The sequence below is a fragment of the Falco punctatus genome, assembly GCF_963210335.1.
Source record: "Falco punctatus genome assembly, chromosome: 4".
NCBI lineage: Eukaryota > Metazoa > Chordata > Aves > Falconiformes > Falconidae > Falco > Falco punctatus.
This window is the reverse complement of record NC_137583.1, coordinates 15,393,886-15,412,662: the sequence shown is the minus strand read 5'-3', so window position 1 is coordinate 15,412,662 and position 18,777 is coordinate 15,393,886. Positions and strand designations below refer to the sequence as shown.

The following is an 18,777-nucleotide window of genomic DNA, read 5'->3' as shown; positions in this document are numbered from 1 at the left end:
GGGGCAGACTGGCTGGATCTGCACTAAATCTGGGCTAAAGTGAGAGTGTATAGCTAGCTGAGTTACCACTCTGTATTGTGTGGAAGGAATACAACTTGTTTCAGACTGTACTGTGTCTACAGAGTGTAACACCGGCCCTTTAATCTATATTGGGGTGTCTCTGTCCAGCAAACAAATTGGTTTTATTCAGAATGGGGTTAGGCAAGAAACTAGTATGTTTATAATGGGGACAATCAGAAGCTTTGGCTTAGAGACAAACAAGTGAATCAACACAGCATTTCAGCTAATGCTAATTGAATCTTTCCACTTGGCATAGGGATTACTTTTGGTTGATTCTAGCACAGCCTTTTCCCTGAGATACTCGCAGATGTCTTGTCAGCAGAAAGGATTAGCAGAGGAAAAGCATGGAAATCTGGTGGCACCAATGTCTTTTATTCCCTTCTCAATTTGTTCCAACTTTAAAGCATGGCCTGAAAACTACAATTAGGAGGGACAAACAAATTCCCAAATACCTTAAATAATCTGCATTGTTAGACATCATCTAAGTCTCCAGGGCTTTCTCTATTCAAGAAGCCATGGCTACCAGCATGGGTCAAGACCACAGGTGGACAGTACCATTGATATAAGGATTATTTACTTTTTAAAAGATAGGGAAAAACAAAAAAGTAAGTATCTATAGTGAAAAATAAGAAAGAATTTGAAAAACAGAGAATGTTAGTTAAAGCCTTACAAACAGTTAACAAAACATGGCCTTGGGAGAAGGAACTGACACCATCAATATGTCAAGCTGGGGCACAAGATAAGCTCAAGAGGAACCAAATGGTTAAAGAGGCTAAAGAGAAAATTACTGGAACTGTGTGTGAACTACCATAATCTGCATACTATGAGATCCACCCTTGATCAAAGAGAGCCCCCTGCTAACAAAGCCCCCTCCCCACAGAACATGTATGGTGAAAAAAAAGAGCTCTGTACCTTTAAATGGAGACAAGGCGTGTAAGAACCAATGAGAATTCAGTGTGACTAAATGTAATTGTAAGTAATTGTTCAAAGTGTATAAAAAGTTTTTCTATATGTTGAGGTGTGCTAGCTCTGTGGATCACCACCTAGTAACCACCTCTGCACAGATGTGCAATAAACAAATATCTCAACTCTGTGTGTGAATCAGCTCTTGCACGCTGGGTGGAGAACCCAGATTTGGGATGGACTTGATTCAGAATACAGTTTTATTTGGGAATGGTGAGAAGCAGGGATAAGTATAACCTGTGATATAAAGACAAAAATACTTACAGCTGTGCTTTTCTCAGGGAACAGTTTTTGTCTTGGAGGCATGGTTAAAAATGGGACTAAATTTGCATGTGTGCTTACGATCCCAACAGTGGGTCAGGGCCTTTCTGTACTAAGGAAGCACAGAACAGAAAAGCAGCCACAAAGAGCCTACATAAGAGACAGAAATTACTTTTCTGTTCCAGGATTAAGTGTATTCATCATATCATCATAGATAGAATTTTTGTGGCTTGGTTTCCTTTGTTTGGTTGCTTTGCATTAATATTAAAGGATGATTTGGGGAGGAGAAAGAAGGTCTCTTGAGAAACAGAAATGCAAAGGAAAAAACCTTTTGTTTGCAAGTGCATCAGACCTTATAAAAGTATATAATCCATGGATCATTGGCACGATCAACTGTAATGGCTCCAAAAGAGCCATTGTGTTAATGTAGCTGATGAGCACGAGCACTGCCTCTGCATACTAAAAATCCTCATGAAAATTTTAACAACATGCAGATAGTGGATAAGTACAGCATATAGTTGTTTTCACAATTGAGAACACAGTACTATAAGTTTCATCAAAATGCAGTAGAAAAACTAAAGTATATCCACCAGCAAAATGTAAATCTATTAACATCTATATTTTTTCTCAGATAAAGTAACTGATTTTTGACAACGGAAATGAAGTAGGTCTCATTTATCTGGACTTCATAAAGGTTTTTGATATAATACCATTTGGGAAATTACTAGTTAAGCAAGAGAAGTTGGGAATAGTAAAAGAAATCTATAGTAGGCAAGGAAATATCTAAAGAAGAGATAACAATTTAAAGGGAAAGCATTGCGATGAAAAGAGCATGCTAATGAAGTTCTTCAAAGACCAATCTAATATTTTCATTAATGAGTGTGACACAGAAAGCAAAAATGTGGTAATGACACTTCCTGAAAACAGAAAATTGGGAGATACAATCATTACAGAAGAGGACCAGAATATCATGTGGGACAACTTAGATGATTTGATGATCTCAGAAACACAAATAGAATGACTTTTAATATTGCACACTGCAAAGTCATGGGTTCGAAGGCAAAAAGAAGAATTTTTGCTTTTATCTAGTGGATCTCCACAAAAGGAGATCTAGGAGTCTTAATCAGCTGCAAGATAACTTTAAGGACCAAGGCAATATAGTAGTGAGAAATGAACACATCATCTTAGGATCCATCCATCAGGAAGGTATGGGAAAGAGTAATGCATTTAGACAGTGATGTAAGACCTTACCTTGAATACAGCAGAAAATCACAGGCTGAAAATAAAGGATTACTAACGTGATTAGAGAAAATGTAAAGAATTTACATGTAAGACTTGTTTAGACAGCAAAACAAAGATTGACAAAGGTTCTGATTAGTGTCTGCAAATGCAGAGAAGTAAACACCAGCCATAGAGAGTAGCTATTTAATGTATTGCCAATCATGGACAGTTTCACATTGGCAATGCATACATTTTAGTTGGAAATTAGAAGGATGGTTCTAGTCATTTAAGGAGTGACATACTGGAACAACTTCCTATAGGAATAAGTGCCAAACACCTAGTGGTTTCTAATACAGTATGTGAACAGTTTGTGAATGGGATGAGCAGGAGACAGTGGTGGCAAGCCCACAAAATAGGAATCGCCATGCCAGAACGTTATCCTATGAAATAATATATTTTGAATACTAACATTACTCACTTATCTCTGAGTGAAAAGTGTGATCTTGGCACATGATTATGTGATCCAAACGGAAGATTACTAACTCAGACTTATGTCATATCCTGTATTGCTTTCCACAGGAAATGGCATTGCTTTCCGTGAATCTCATTTATGCAGGGACTGAACCTGTGCATTCAAGAACTTCTGTAATTTAAAACAGATGTGTAATTCTAAGTAATTTTATGTGTAGCCCTCTTTTTTTTTTTTTTCCTTTTATAATCTTTGTTTAACTTTTCAGCTTCTACAATTCTGTAGCTAAATATTCTGTTTTATTGTGTAAAAAGTCTGTTTATTTCCAAATAATCTGGCTTGAGCTTTTTGAAACTCACTAGCTTTTACTTTCATCCAGGAATGATTAAGACTGAATGACATTAACTAAAAAGAGAGATGGACAGAGACAGAATTTACAGTCTCAAAAGAGTATTCTGATGTTGCTGTTCATTAAATTATATGCTATTAATTATATATTTACTGTGTTATTTTGCATGGTAGGGAACAGTGGGAACTTGCTTGCTTGCTTGAAATTCTCCATTTTTTACCTTTTTCTGCTTCCTAAGATTCATCCTTCTTCAATCCTTTGGTACCTAACCTTTCTTCCATGAGGTCTCAAAGATGTCTGTCAGATTCTTCTCAGCCATTTCCTTAAGATCCTTTGGTTGAATATGATTTGGACCTTCTGAATCATAAATATTTAAATTATCAAAATATTCTTTTACCTGCTTTTTATTAATTCTGCTGCTAGATATTCCCCAAGCCTCATTAATATTTATTCCACTAAGCTCCATGCTTCCCTCTTTTATATTAAATACTAGGAAAAAATGTAGATGTTGAACAATTCTTCTTCTCTCTGGCCAGTATCAGCTGACCTTTCTTTTGATTTAGGATGATCTTTGTTTTCTTTTATCCACAGTGTATTTATTTTCTTCATCTCTTCCCCCAGGTTACACCCTTCACTTGAATTTTATTTCGCCTTCTCCCTTCCTTATTATTTCTATTGTTCTGTATTACAGATGTAGCTGCTTGTATTTTTAGCTCTTATCTATTATGTTCTTTTCCTCCTGTCATTTTGTAAATGGACTGTTTTGCCCTACTTATGACTAAGGGACTATGTAGAAGTTGTATATTTAAATGTGACTGCTTCATAAAAATACTAAAGTATGTACTTTATATATTTTTCATATATACAGCTATATAAGAATAATGTCTGTTCAGTTTTGCTAATTTAAAATAATGGAATTTGAAATAGTAATTTAAGGAGGGTTGTTAGGTGCAGATGTTTGAACATGAACACTGTGTGATTAAGTGCTGGCATTACTGTAGCCTATCGGAATTTTGCCATCAGCTTCAGCTGGGTTAGGATTTTATTCTGATTCTGCACTTACACAGAGATTTTACTTTAAGCCTAGAACTAGACCCATGGACTTAGTAGAAGTTGCAACGCAGTAACATTACTCCTCTGCCTAAGAGTTTGCTGAATTGGGGCAATATATTCCGGGTAAGAAATATTTTCACACAGAGAAAAAATTATTGTAAAATTAAGGTGTTTCTTATTTGTTGTTAATCTTCATTGATACAAGTTGCTATTTTTTTAATTTTGGGGTAATGTGTAACAAAAAAACCCTAAAAAATACTACTGCTATGCTATAACTGCTATTACAGTATATTTGTATATGTATATAAGTTTTAAACAATGATTACTCCAGAGAAACAAAACTTGCATCATGCAGATAGTTGGAGTGTCATCTAAATGTAGGGTCCAGAGAGGTTTGCTAATTGTATGGCATTTGGCAGAAGGTCATGTAATTGATGCTCATGTGTATGGGCAAGTGGGGCTGAAAGCTAAGGTGGGACTGTCACATCATCTGCAGACTTGTCAGTTAAGGCTGATCAAAGAATGTAGCATCTTTTTCTAGTCTGACTCTAATTTATTGCTTGGGAGTAGTTTTTTGAACTGCATCCTGAGTTTTTAAGGATGTTGTTTTCTTATGTTGAGTAGTTAGACATCTCTTTATAGGTATGACAAAAAGGGACTTACTCTTCCAAGTTCTTTGTGCCGTTTCTTATTGACAACTCAATAGACTGAGTTGAAATTCTGAATTTCTTAAAAATTAAGGTTAACATGGAAAAAACAGACACTATATTAACTGCACTGAAGCCAAAGTTCGTTGTAAATATCCATGGGTCCAGCTGTAGCTTTTTCATTGTAAAAGCTACCTTCTTAACTATTTGATTCAGAATCAATAATGATAAATAAAACAAGACCTTCAGACACTACATAAAAGGACTATATGTAGAATGCATTTCAAAGTCTCAGTCTGCTTTTACAGGTTATTAATATGGATTGTGATTACTGTACTTTTGTAATTCAGCTTCCATCTGGTTTTACCTTATGTTCTAGAAAATGCATATTTGGATAGAGATCTTGAGTATCTGTCTTATTGGCTAAGCTGCTAGAAGCTGTAGAGCCAAAAGAATGAATGTGAAAACTGACATGCTATGAAGGCTGATAAATAGAGATGCAATAGCATGAAAATTATGGTTATGAATAAAAAAATATCCTCAAAATCATGATTATTTTATATAGTTTATATCATCATAGTATACAATTTTCCACTGTTACTTACTCATCACTTCTGAGATTCTTCAGACACGTAACTGATACTTTCATGTCAGAAATACCAGCAATTGTTCAATAGCTAAAACAGGCAGTTGCATGAGAAATGGCCAAAACAATGAGCTGGAGCTGCTCATCTGAGATCATTTTGTTTATATTGATGTCTTGCCAGTGTTTGCATAGAATAAAATATCTTAGCCAGTTTGTAGCATGGAAATAAATATAAATGTCTAAGGATGTACTGTCTGTATCCTTTCCCAAATGCTGGTGTGCCAACAGGACACTTTCCAATTTGCTTGTCTTCTTTCTTTAGTATGTAAAAGCCCTTTTCTACCAAAATAATTACAGTCATAAACAGACAGATTATTGGGGCCCACCTAAATATAAAGTGAAGATTCCTAAGTATTTACCAAAGGTTTGTTGCAAAATGCCAGTGATATTTAAGTAAATCAACAAATACGACTGCCATCATTAACAAATACACTCATATGAAAAATGGACTGAATCACCAGTACTTCTCCAGTGTTGTGCAGCTCTAACTCCACCAGTGTCTCTAGTGTGGCAATGCATTACTGTTACTTGCTAGGTGTAATACTCCAGTAAATACAAGGAGGGCTCAGAGTCTGCTTCCTTCTACCAGACATATGGCACAGTTACCAAACATCATTGAGCATTTGGATGTGTCAGCTAAAGGTCACATATTACACCTGCTATTGTACAATAAACGGCTTGCTTTGCAGCTTGCTTTCACTGGTTTTACACTAGTGCAACTCCACTGAGTGAACAGTCATCTATGCCAGGTAGCATGAGTTGAATTACAAGCCTGCCAGCTGCCAGAGTTTCTCTGTTCCTGTAAGAGGAGGGAGTGGAAACAAAATGATGCCTGTAATTACTGGGTGCTACTCTGTCCCTATCACAAGTTCTTTGTTAAAGCATAATGTTTAAAACATATGATCAGACACTGTGCTCTGGTTCTGGACCATTTCTTCACTGCATGTCTCTTCACATCTCTGGAAAGTGGGATGGCTTGTTGTTATACAAAGAGGGGAGAACCTGATGCAGGTGAATTCTTACAAATCATCCCTTGCAGACCCATATTGTATCATACTGAATATTAAATACAAAGCAGATACTATAAATGTTGTGCAGCAAAAACGTACTGCGCATCATGATTGTTGTATGTTTGTTTGTAAGTGGAATATTTCACTGTAGTAACAGTTCTTTGTTATTTGATACTATCCATTTTTGAAAACAGAAACAGTATTGGCTTCAAACTTCAAACCCTCATTGCAGCTGCATTGTTATGTCCAGCTCATTACAAGAGATACTACATGAAAGATGCTTCCTATTGTGCAAGATTATGAAAATCTCCTTTCTGCATGAAATTCTTCAGGCTTTTCTAAGTGACCAATATGGGTGACCACATTGGATATTTCAGAGAAAAGTGGTTTTCTCAAGTGAGTTGCAATATATACTATAAAAGGCTTCTATATATTCTAGACAGAAAACAAATCTAAACCACTTAAACCTGATCAGAAAAATTAGGTTTTTATCATTCAGACTCTAGTGATATCTTTTTCACTGGCTTGTTTTTCTGAAGATGGGGTACAAATATTTAAACTTACTCTAAATCTTAGAATTTTTCATCAGATTCTGTTCAACTTACTAAAGTTTGTCCTGCACTGCTTAAGTTGATGTCAGTGTAGAGCTCAGTTATGATTTTTCTATATATTTTTCTTTATATTTAGTATTTTCTACAACCTTTGAATATTCACCCCAATTAATATGACAATGATAGCTGCTCTGAGTTTTGACACAATAAACAGCACGTTACAGGCTTATACTGCTATTTTGGTAAATATGTCTGTGATAAGCATATTATTTGGAAAGGAGACAGTGGTGAAACATAACTGGTATTTGTTTATTTAAAACTTCTTGAGGTGGGCAATTTGCTGATAATTAGTTTTTTTATTTTCTGTAGAGCAATTTTTTCAATTGATTTAAATTGGGGCCCTAATGAATGCCATTATTCCCTGGGCATGACACTCAGTCAAAGGCCATACTAAAGTAAAATATTGACAATGATTTAAAATTATATATAAAACAACCACCTCACTATTGCCTAGGGATTCACACTGCAAAAGCAAAAATCCAGAATAGCTAGTATTTTCTAACCTATCATTCTAATCTTGGTCTTGTGTACTTACACATGGGGAGGTAGTACACAGGTCGTAGGTGTAAAGAACCTTGTCATAAAAACCAGTACTGATCATTCCAATCTAATTTCAAATGATCTTAATTTTAAAATAGATATTTCTGTATCTTAGGATTCTTCAGGTATAATCCTTCATAGTATTCAATGGAATGCCTGCATTTTTTGTAATTTTTTGTAATAGGGAAAATACCTGCACAGGGATAGGCCTTAAATCTTATGCTAAATATATTAAGATTCAAATGACATCTTATGGAGAAGAGACTGAAACCAAGAGCCATTTATTAAACATCACGTAAAAAATTTAGAGCAGCCAGGGCTAGATTCTGCTCCCTGTGGAGATAGATCATCATAAAGTGTAGAAGTGAGAAAATAAGCATTAGGAAAAAACATGGGGCCTTTCTTTTTCAGCACAATAAATTGGTTATCATTTCTCCTCAGTGCCCAAGCATGGGGCTGCACTCATTTGAACATTAGCTTCAAGATGGAATAGTCTTCTACTGACTTTTTATGTATCCTATTATCCATATCCCATTCTCATGCTACTCAGTGTATTGTTATGGTGTTAACAGATCAAACTGCAAGCTACTTCTCTTTCAAGCAAAGAGTAGCTATCTGTGCATTTTTAAAACTGAGTAAGGAATGAGTGAGGACTTGAGAGTCCTTCCCCATCTTACAGGAATCATAAAATATATCAGCTAGCATAAGCCTTTTTGCCTACTCACACTACCTGAGTGGAATGCCAATCTAGGTTAAAATTCTGCTTATAGCTTTTAGCCATTCTCCTCTACCAAAATAAAAGAAATGTTTTCTTCCACCACTTATTTAGGCAAGCATACTACATTCCATTTAAAAGTTCCCATGTGGCCTAACATTTGTGAGACTGGAATTTATCTGAATGTTTTTGTTGCCATTCTGTTGGCAATCAGTCGAGGCTTGCTGTCTTGCCAACTAAGGGATCTTAATGGTACTGTTTCTTGAGTAGCACCATTTTTCTCTCTAATCCTCTACTTGCTTCTCATGTTAATTTTGCTTTGCTTAGAGGTTTCTTGTGATAGCTATGCAGTTTTGCTTTGTACTCTAATCTTTCTGCCAAAAAGTATGAAAGAAAAACAATTTAAAGACCTGTGAATTTCTCTACTGAGTCATTGTATTCTAGAAGACGGGTGATTTCATAATGGATCCAGTTGGGAGGCTTATAAAGGACTGAACCTAACCCCCCAATACCTTTGTCTTCCTCTTGAATTTAGCAACACAGCTTTTGATTAATATATACAGTGTGTATTTTTATAAGGTTAGTCTCAGATGATTCAGTTTGCTTCTGGACAATTGCTAGAGAGCACAGAGAAGACAGCCACAGAGTAATGATGAAGGCAAAAGCAGAGTGGCAGCCTATGGTTAATTACTGTAAATCATCAATAAAATCACATACCTTTAGATTCTCCCTCTCTACAACCAGCAGTAAAGGCACGTTTGCTCATATCGCAGTTTGAAGTGCTTTCCTTTCCCCAAAGGAGGGATTTTCAGGGAAATAATGTGACAAGACTGCTGAAACTGTGGCATTGAGTGCTGCAGATTTTTGTCAGTCATTGCATAAGGCCATGCTTCTTCTGCTACTGCCTTCCTGCTTGCAGACTACATGCCCAGATTAATGCCAGATGTAAGAACCATATGCTACCAGAGAAAACTGGTCATACTCTTACGTTAATCAGGGACCACCTATTCAAAACTCCATAGGTTTCTTATTGAAAGAAATATAAGACAGGATCTTACATGCTTTGTTAAAACACCCAAGTATTAGCAAGAAGTCATATTACCAAAACTATCATTAACACTAAGGTATTATGCATATAATTAAAACAAACCAAAATATCAGCAAACAAAAGCATACTGGTATCAGAGCAACCAGTCAACAAATGAGGGTCAGGCTGTAGTTCAAATATCCAGTTTATTAATGCTTAAAGTAATAATTTACCTCTTCTGAACAGTTGAGAAAACTGACTGGTTATAGATGCCAAATAAAGAATTTACCAAATGAGTCTTATCTGTGATTTATACTGGTTAAAAAATGGCACCAAATCCATGTTTCTTAACGTTCAAATCATAATTCTAAAACCAGGTGTAAAGCTTCCTCTTGTAGAATTCAGCTTATACTAAAATCTGAAATTGTACTGCGTATCTGTACTGTCGTAATTCTGTTGTGGAGGCTTACCCTCCCCCCACAGAAGTGATACTGTGATACAGATTATAAGAACAGCTTGGTTGATGGGAAGGTGAGTACTACTGCTCCCAGTTTGGCCTTGCCTTATCTGATATAGACAGCATGATGCGTGACCAGGGAGAGACTGTGATACTCTGTGGACTCCTTCGTCCCCACCAGCAGCCCCATAGAAGCAACTGTCCTTGCAACCGTTCAGAGAACTGTTGAGAAACAGTAGTTTGACGACTCCCATTTACCAAAAATTACAGTAATAATATCAGTTCCTTAAGACATCAAAGGTCAGAATATGCTGTAATAAAAATGAGTATGAGACAGTATTTTACTATTGTTTAAAACTCGTTACAGTTTTTTTCTAGCATCTTTCCTCTGTTGACTGCATATGTGCTCACAGAGGTATGTGCATATACTGTTCAGGAAACCTACAGTCATTTTCAACACCTTACAAAAAGAGATCACCAGAGAAATCAAATAAAGAAGAAATCTAAAAATATTGGAATATCCCTTACCTACTAAAATTGCAGCATAAAGAGGAAAACACGAAACATTTAAGCTATCAGGGGTGTGAAAACTCTTCAGCTTTCTCAGTTTTCTGTGGTTTGGTCAAGTAAGATTGGAACTGCATTTAAATAGCTGCTGGCACAGCTGTTTTCACCACTGAACGTTTTTCATAAGCACCTAGAATTGTCAAAAGATGAGTTATGTGTTTGTTGATACTTTATCATACTGTTCTCAAGGTAAATTTTCTTCAGATAATTTATGGATTCAAAGGAAAAGTTCTAAGTTGGGCCAGCAGAACTTGATTAAAAACAATAACTGATTTAAGTCCGTTTTATGTGATTTCGAAAAAAGGTCCTTAAATGACATTGTGTCACTGACACATGGAAATTTTATAAAAATTACTCGCTGCAAGTGAATCCACAGCTATAAGTAGTTCTTCAGCATTTGTGCAATAGCTAATTTAAAATACATCTGAGTAAACCTATGACTGTTTTTGTTAATTCCAGTGACATACTTAAATTTAGAGCATTTTCCTACATAAAATGGAGCTTTAAATCCACTTATCTTATGGAATCTTCAGGAGGAAAAGATAATTTGAAGTTTATCAAGGTGCACCCACTTCACATAAGAAATTTTAAATTTTGTCTAAGTTCTGTAAATCTGTATGAACCATATTCCCCACACAGAGCTTGTGTATGAAGACTAGAGCTAGTTTGCAAAAGAACAAAGATTATAAGAATGCTTACCTATGCTGCTTTAAATGCTGTTAGTATCCCACAACTTTTCTGCCTTTTGTTTCTTCCTTCCTAGTAAAGCAAAACACATTATGAGTAATATACTTGGTACATTTTAGAACATTTTCTAATTTCTTTTGATATGTGATGTCATGGCATGTGCCAAAACAAAAGTAATTTCCCCTTGATTTTGAAAAAAGTACTCTACTTTGATGTATGCCCTTGATAGCATCACAGTATGAATACTCTTTGCATTAATATTCCCATCCATTGTTTAACAACTTTTGAAGATAACATATGTGCTACTCAACCTTTACTTCTGTGTTTAATTATTGTAATATGTGTTTTAGTTGCTGTGGTTCCTCGCAAAATTGCCTAGCAGATTTTGAAGGTTAAATGAGTTTTCTGTAATACATGAGACCTTCCTTGCTTTCTTTTTTTGTGATAAAGATTCAGTTCTTTTTATATTAAAATTATTTTGCTTAATTTTTTGTTGCTCCTTTAGTTAAACAGGCATCATAGACCATCTTTTTTTCAAGCATTGCAGAAAGAATTACAATGAAACCCAAAACAAACTGAAAATCTTTATTGTTTTCAGAAAGCAGTAATGAACTGTGATGGTAAGAGTAAGGTGAATGCTGAAGTCCTTATGTACAAACCAGTTTCTTTTTCTTCCTTTTACTCTGATATTCTATGAATTGTCTCCTGACAGTCTCTGAGGTTATTCATCACATGGCATCTTTGGAATAGCCCCTCTGTCCACTCAGGCAAGCAGCATTCTGAGAAACCATTATGCTCACAGTATATATACCTCATATACCTGTGATTTAGCTCACTCAGTGTGTCCTTTCCCAGTAGGTTATGTTTGCAACATAGGCCAAGTCATACCATTAGTAAGGTCATTTAATAACCTAAACAATTCACAGGCTTTCCCATAAACTAGTGCATCAGTACTACTGATGCCAAACAACTGGAGTTGTTTAGCCTGGAGAGGAAGAGGCACAGCGGGGACTTTATTGCTTTCTACAGCCACCTGAAAGGAGGTTGTAGACAGGTGGCTGTAGGTCTCTTCTCCCAGGTAACAAGTAATAGAACAAGAGGAAACAGCTTCAAGTTGCATCAGCGGAGGTTTAGACTGGATATTAAGAAAAAATTTTTCACTGAAAGGGTGGTCAAGCACTGGAACAGGCTGCCCAGGGAGGTGGTGGAATCATCATCCCTAGAGGTGTTTAAAAAACACATAGACATAGGGCTTAGGGACATGGTTTAGTGATGGACTTGGCAGTCCTGGGTTAAAGGTTGGATTTGATGGTCTTTCCAACCTAAATGATTCTATGACTATACTAGCTTTTTTTTTTCTTTCTTTCTTTTTTCCATTTTACTATCATTCTTTGAGTTATGAAACAGTAGCCTTCTGAGATGTACTTTCTTCTCAAAACTGACAGCTGATATGTGTGGGCTCTTCTTTTTGCATATCACATATTCTTACAGTATCAAATTCATGCAGTCCAGATCTTTTCAGGAAGGAGTAGATGACAATGACATAAACTATGAGGAAAACTAAGCAAATCTTTTACAGCTATAGGCCAGAGTTCTAAATCAGTAACTGTCATATTTTACAGAATAGATAATTTTTTTCCTCTTTGGTTACCTGCTTTAAATATAAGTTCCATAATAAACATATAGAGTAAGTAAAGAGAGGAGGGATAAAGCTTATGCAACCAGTTTTTCCCTTCATTTATGTCCATGGGAGTGATTTTAGCCACATCATCAATCTATGTTTTCAGGCTAGAGACATTTGCTAAGTGACAAAACCTGGGGTTAGAAAGGTCCTGTATGTTCTCAAGGCTGTACAAAATGAATTTTTAAGAAGAAAATTCTGTCTTCCTGAATGGCATACAAGCTGCTTTACTTAGTGCAGAGGTTGGGGAGGGTGCAAATTTGCATGACGTTCAGTATCTTTATAGATTTATTTGCTACATGTTCAGCATATTAACTCAAAACAGTACAACAGTATATTTCAGGGTTTTTACGTGAAGAAACTTGCTCCCAAGATTTTATACTTGTTTCTTGCGATTCTCACATTTGACCTGGCTAAGAAATTTAGGCAAGAATTTGAAATAATTAAGCACAGAATGGAAGAAGCTGAAGAAAGCTAAAGAAAACGTGAGTCTGGATATAGCTCTTAACACTTCGTGTCTCTTGTGTAAACTGAGTATCTTCAGTTGCTAGAAATATTTGTGCAAAAAACGCATTAAGGAACTTCATTGCTCCTTAGTTTCCACAAAATCAGTATATCTGAAAGAGAAGTTTCCCAGTACCAGACTGGTCTTTGCTCATTCAAAGTACATTATTAACCATCTAAAGAATTACCTAATTTATTTAATCTGTACTGATTAACTTCATTCTTGATGGAGACAGCTGCTATTGCATGTGATGACAAATGAGACTCCCTGCTATGCTGCAAAGTTTTCTGACTAAATTGGCTGGTTTCCTACTAGTCTCAATGGCCACAGAGAGCAAGAAACAAATAGATGAAAGAAAGACTCCTAATGAGTTAGAAAAATACTAGCAGTTCTCGTTTTTTTCCTTCTTCTTTACCAGTTAGTTGAGGGTTTGTAATGTAGGAGTTACTTTGTGGTTTGGGTGGGGTTTTTTTTGTTTGTTTTTTTTTCTGTTCCTACAATCTGAATTCAAGTTATCACAGCGCGTCGATTTGAAAATCAGTGTTTATATTTTATTTATTGTATTGTATGCTATGACATATGTCTATGAACCTACATCAATTAACCAGTTTCTTGTTCAAGATATGAGTGTTGTTTGGATTATCCTTTGAAATTTTATTCGTGGCATGCTGTAATTACACCTTGCACATATATTTTGTGAGGTTTCACGTTGAACTGAGAAACTGTGCATTGCATTCACAAAAACCAGTTTGTTGTGCTCACTGTATTAAGCATGCTGTGAGAGCTTGTCCCTTGCACTCAAAATGTAAATTGGACATAGCTAATTGCATCTACTGCTGGTATTTATGTTCAGTGAGTGCAGATTTCTGGTGGGAAATATGCCTACGCTTCTCCTCATGCTTAGATATAACTGAGTCCTTCAGATATGCTTTCTTATTGGCAGGGTTAGACTTCATTGTCAGTGCTTCTTATGAGAAACAAAAACATTTTGTACTTGTTGATATAAACCTGCAAATACCTTTCTGTGTTGGATGTAGAATAGTTCTCATTACTATCTGTGCAAAACCCATTTCCCAAAATCTTAAATGATGAAACTCCACCCTTAAAGTAAAACTAACATTACACTGTTTGTAGACTCTTTCAGTCAAGAGAAAGGTACAATACGTAACGTAAAGAGAGGCTGCAGTTCTGTGGTCAGCAGCTGCAGCTGCTGAGGTACTGAAGAAAAAAGTTCATAAAAGGATGTGGTGATCTTATTGAAAATACAGAATCATTTGTGGATGCCTTGTGGGTGCAGTCACGGGAAATGCACAGGGTGTAAACTCAGCAGACATCTGGTGATAACAAGCTACCAGAGAGGAATTAATGACTGGCTTCACAGAAGGGGCTGTTTTGGTTAGATGCAGTATCGTTGTTACTCTGCCAAAAACATGAATACTGTTCCCAGTTTTGAGGAAAAGAGAAATGACTAACAGTGAGTTAGAAGAAACAGCCAATTGGTCTTAAAGAGGTAGTTGTTGAGTTGACCAGTGGATAATACATTGTGGCTTGAAGAAAATACTTGGTGAGAGCAAACCTGCAGCACAGAAAGAAGTAGCCATGAAAACGAAACTGTATTAATGCCTAAGACCTAGCCTCCTTAAAATAGTGGTAATCCAGAACAGTATATTCTCTGGATTCCATCAAAACAAAATCGAAAGATAGCTTTAGGATTTCATACTAAAAAAAAGAAAACAATGAAAACTTACAAAAGTCCTATGATACTTTGTTACTTTTCTGATGGCTATACACTATGGTCTCTTCTTACAGATGTTTGAGGATTGTGGATGTCATTTCACATAGAAAGAAGAAATAGACACAGACTTTAAATCTCAGAAACAGACTGTAAGAAGAATCACCTTGTTATATGAAGGACAACAAAGCTGCAAGATTTCGATTTACTAATACCATTGTTACTTCCATAGAACTACTGTGTTCCTACTTCTTGGATACACAAGAAACATAAAGGCAAAAGGCAGAACTTTGTTTGAAAATACACGCTATGTAACATCACAGCTCTACGACTTGTAATTTAAGATAAAAACAGCTTCATAACGGAAACCACAGAATTCACTGAAAAATAAACTTTAATTCCCATGCATCACAGAGCCAGACAGTCTCTCACATATCACTTTGCAAGAAAACCAGTTTCTGTAAGGACTTAATATACTGAAACTGTGAGATTGGCAGAGACAAGCTATTAAGGGCTCATGTTTCTGCTAAGGATTAGAGGGAGAAAAAATATTGTTTCTGTATAAGTATAAAGCAGCTCAGTATAAAGGAACAAAGTGAACTGTCCCATTGAACAAGTAAGAAGTAGTGAGCTAAAAGAACTTTTCCCTGGGATCTCTACTCAGCTTTTCTTCAAGAAGAGATTTCATGCTCAGTTGAATGTAAGAAGCAGATTATCTAGAAACACACTTCAGTTTTACTTATGCATTGCATTTGTTTTTCTTTGTTAATAGCAGAACATTAAATCTATTTTTGGTAAGCATAGGCTTCTGCCATAGCAGTAGCCCACCTCTTCATGCGCTTTTTACATACTTTAGCAGTTGCAAGTATTTATGTAACACACAATCTCTGGTTACAGACAGAGATTGCAGCTTTAGAAATGGAGAATTATGACTGGAGCTATTCAAAGAGATTAGGATTTGTGGTTTGTTTTCAACACTGTTGAATAACATTCAGGGTGGGTTTTTTTTGTTTTGTTGGTTTTAAAACTTTCTGACATATTTAAACAGATTTTCTGATGTGCTGCTTTACTGAAGTCTGCATTCTTTTCAGCATACACTTCAGTACAGTTTTTTGTTTTCACAGTGTGCCAACAGAAGTCTTGAGTTTTATCTTTGTTTTCAGACCTCAAAAGGGAATGGTTTTTTAATACTATTTTAAAATACCAAATAAACGATGGACAGTACACAATAAAAGGATAAATGAGCATCTTTTCATCAGGATGTGATGAGCACTTAGTCTTACACGGTACCCTTTGACTTGAATGGAGTTACATCTGCAAACGGCAGTTAAACTCTACATAGAAGCTTGACGGTCTTTCCTTTTACTACTGTTATAATCTCCTTAAAAATTAATGGCAGTAAAACATGACATGATGGGAAAAGTAAGATCCTTAGAGGGTAGGAAGACCAGAAAAGTCAAATAACTTAAAGGCCACAAAGTGATACAGATTAGGTTGTGAAGTGAAGAGACAGACTTCACTGTCTTCATGTTCCTTAATGACAGAAGTGAGTTAATCTGGGGAAACAGTTGCTGCTACTTGCCTGCTATACTATTATATATCCACTCAGGTCAGTGAGATCAATGATACATGAGGAAAAATACCAAATCAGTGCAAGGTAATAAAATCAATCCACAACTGTGATGTTATTAAAAACACTAGGAATTAATGAAAGTACAAAGTAATATTCCGACAGTCAAGATTTACTACACAGAAATTAGCATTCACAATGACCTGGTAATTTGAGGGAAAGGTCTGTCTGCTGTCCAGGGTGTAACTGCAGAAGATAATAATTAAGAAATACACACGTGACCATGTGTTGGCAAAATCCTTCACTTGTACTAGGTAAGTGAATGGTACACACTATGTTTGCTTTCGTAAACAAAGTGAGTGCTCAGTATGTTTCTCAGGATTGACTGGATATAGGAAGAGCAGCCAGTACTGGATTATGAATTGCATAATCCTAGAAGACAGGTGTATGCACTGTAAAAGGGACATATCTAGCGTAGCTTTGCACACAACTGACACAAGGAAGCTGTCACTGTGCAGTGTCACAAAGGGCTGGCAAAATGTGTAACAGCAGGGGGAATTAATGCTGTCACTTCAGCACAGAGTGATTCTTGGGATTAGGCATGGGACTTTGATGTATGCAAGTACAGATACCAAGGCATTATCCATGGCAGTAGCATCAAAAGGCAATCTTGGCTCTCTGTTGGCATTAAGTAATAATAACACTTGATACCACATTCATGGGTTGGTGACAACAGTGTCTTCAATGAGCGTACCTGATAAGCTATGATATTTGCAGTATTGGTCATTATTTGTGGCAGTGTTCATTAATACAGCAATAAGAGGAGTGCCTTGCATTAATTCTCAGGGGTACTGGCTCCAGCAAATACATCAAACCTGTCTTCCATTTGTTATACACATTTCCTTTAGAATATAAAATAAAGTTCAAGGTTTGGGCTTGAGCCCAGCATATCTGATTCCCTGAAGCACTGGAATAACAGTAATGTTCAGCAACTTTATTCCTCTGCATTGGATATACATAAAAGCAGTTATGTAAGAGAGCTTTGTTAGATACCAGACTGAAAATGAACTCTCCTACAAACTGAAGCTCCACTAGAAACCTGGCTTTCTACTGTAAGGCCTTGCCTTCACTAATAAAAGCTCAGTCCATGTAAACTAAAGCAAGATACCAACCACGATGTTTCCCTTTAGGAAAGGGATGGGGGAAATAAATATTTAATGGTTGAAGCTCTTCACAGTGCTAGATGAACTCTTCTGGAAGGTGCCCGCAGCTGCACAAGGTGATGCGTGAGTGATACTGAACTGAGGTGCTCCAGTATTCACGGCTTGGGCCAGGGGGGTTCAACAGGGATGTTACCACTGATTGAAATGAGGCAACGAGGGATAAAGTCACACTATTGTTATGTAGAAACTAACAACTGAAGCCACATGAGAGGAAAGGTAAAACTGATGGTAGGGCCGCAACTCTGCACCCTGTGTGAGCCATGAAGATACGTGCGCAACAGCATAAGCACGGGACACATACCATGACACTACTTCCCCACTTCCAACCGCGTGATCTACTGGTTATACTAAGTCAAGGGGGAGCATCCACACAAATCTGCGGGACTTTCCCCTACTGGCTCGCTTTAGCCACGGCTGAACCCAGGCACAGCAAAGGCGGGCTCCTCAACTCACCAGCTGTAACCTAAGGGTAGCTGAGGGGCGGCCACCGCAGCAAAACAGCCTCTCTCATCACGATGAGGGAGCGACTCTCCGCCCCTGCTAGCGGCGCGCGCGACAGGCGGGAACATCCCTCTGCCAGCGGCGCGTGAGAGAGGCGGGAACAGCACCGCGCCCGCGCGCACACGTGCCGCCCCAGCGGACACTACTGCCGGGCTCGCCGCCTACCGGCTGGCCCCGCCTACCGCCCCGCCCCGCCTGCCGACCCGCCCCCTGGCTGCTACAGGCCGGCGCGCAGCGCACCCCGCTCGGCCGGCGCCACGCATGCGCCTTAGGAGAGGGAGT

At 37.2% G+C, this 18,777-nt stretch overlaps 1 protein-coding gene across 2 annotated transcripts in view; it reads left to right on the top strand.

Moving 5' to 3' along the window:
• The window catches only part of FHIT (fragile histidine triad diadenosine triphosphatase), a 661,182-nt gene that overhangs the window by 27,290 nt on the left and 615,115 nt on the right, over window positions 1-18,777 (top strand). Inside the window, exon 1 of one of the 2 annotated variants that reach the window (XM_080382945.1) lies at window positions 1-18,777. This exon is cut by the window's left edge and continues 27,290 nt beyond it. The gene's annotated coding sequence lies outside the window, so the exon portion shown is untranslated. The other variant, XM_080382944.1, reaches the window with a different exon arrangement.